The sequence below is a fragment of the Petromyzon marinus genome, unplaced genomic scaffold, assembly GCF_048934315.1.
Source record: "Petromyzon marinus isolate PM22_M1 ecotype Great Lakes invasive population unplaced genomic scaffold, UKy_Petmar_22M1.pri1.0 PM_G_Scaffold_163, whole genome shotgun sequence".
Lineage (NCBI taxonomy): Eukaryota > Metazoa > Chordata > Hyperoartia > Petromyzontiformes > Petromyzontidae > Petromyzon > Petromyzon marinus.
Window position 1 is genome coordinate 77501 of NW_027422721.1, and position 1799 is coordinate 79299.

The window sequence follows — 1799 nt, forward strand, 5'->3', positions numbered from 1 at the left end:
TTGTCTTTGGCAGGTTGCATTTCTTCAGCTGCCGTCGAAAGTACATCCTCTGTTGAGCTCTCTTGGCGAGGGAGCTGATGTTCAGTTCCCACTTGAGGTCCCGGCAGAGAATAGTGCCCAGGAAGCGGAAGGACTCCACAATTTTGACTGCGGAGTCTAACAGGGTGATGGCGGTGAGTGGGGCTGTATTCTTCCTGAAGTCCACAACCATCTCAACTGTCCTTAGAGCATTTAGCTCTAAGTTGTTCTGGCTACACCAGGTCACCAGGTTGTCAGCTTCCCACCTATAGTCAGACTCATCCCCACCAGAGATCAGCCCAATGAGGGTGGTGTCGTCCGACAAACTTCAAGAGTTTGACGGACAGATGATTGGAGGCGCAGCTGTTGGTATACAGGGAGAAGAGCAGTGGGCAAAGGACGCAGCCCTGAGGAGTTCCCGTGCTGATGGACCTGGAGTCAGAGACTTCTGTTCCCGGCTTAACGCACTGCTTCCTGTCAGAGAGGAAGTCTGTGATCCACCTGCAGGTGGAGTAGGGCACGTTCAGCTGGAAGAGCTTGTCCTGAAGCAGGGCAGGGATGATGGTGTTGAAGGCAGAGCTGAAGTCCACAAACAGGATCCTGGCGTAGGATGCTGGGGCGTCCACATGCTGTAGGGTGAAGTGGAGGGCCATGTTAACTGCGTCGTCCACAGACCTGTTGGCTCTGTAGGCAAACTGAAGGGGGTCCAGGAGAGGGTCTGTGATGGCTTTGAGGTGTGCCAGGAGCAGGCGCTCAAAAGACTTCATTACCACAGATGTAAGGGCGACCGGTCTGTAATCATTTAGTCCTGTTGGCCTTAGCTTTTTGGGCACAGCGATGATGGTGGAGGACTTGAGACAGGCTGGTACATGGCATGTCTCCAGGGAGGTGTTAAAGATGTTGGTGAACACCGGAGACAGCTGGCCAGCGCAGTGCCTGAGGGTGGCTGGAGAGACAGAGTCCGGCCCGGCTGCTTTGCGTGGATTCTGCCTCTTGAAAAGCCCATTAACTTCTCCCTCCTGAAAGGAGAGAGTCGTTTCTGTAGTATGGGTGGGGGATGGGGCCTCTTGGGTGGGAAGGGGTGGTTCAGGACAGTCCAATTGTCTTTCAAATCTACGGTAGAACTCGTTCAGGTCGTTGGCTAGGCGGGAGTCGTTAGTGGTGTGGGGCGCTCTGGGTTTGTAGTTGGTGATGTGCCTGAGCCCTTTGGCAGACAGAAGCAGCGTCGTTAGTAGAGAACTGGTGTTTTAGTGTCTCTGAGTACAGTCGTTTAGCCTCTCTCACCGCTTTGCTAAACCTGTTCTTCGACTCCTTGAATCTGTCTCTATCCCCACTCCTAAACGCTTCCTCCTTCTCCAACCTCAACCTTTTGAGCTTTGCTGAGAACCAGGGCTTGTTGTTGTTAAAGTTCACCCTGGTACGTGTTGGGATACAGCAGTCCTCACAGAAGCTGATGTACACAGCCTCTGTGAGTTCATCCAGACTATTGGTAGCAGTCGTGAACATATCCCAGTCAGTACAGTCTAAGCACGCCCGCAAATCTTCCACAGCCTCACTGGTCCACTGTTTAGATGTCCTCACAGCAGGTTTACAGAGTTTTAGTTGCTGCCTGTATGCACGAATCAGGTGGACCAAGGGAGTTCTGTGCGAGCCGAACAGCCCCGTGACCCACAAGAGAAACATCCCCGCCAAATTCGAGCGTTTGACGGGGTCTATCCGTGAAAAAATATTCACGTTTTTGAGTGCACATGCATTTCTGCTGCAAATGCCTCTGGAAGTTT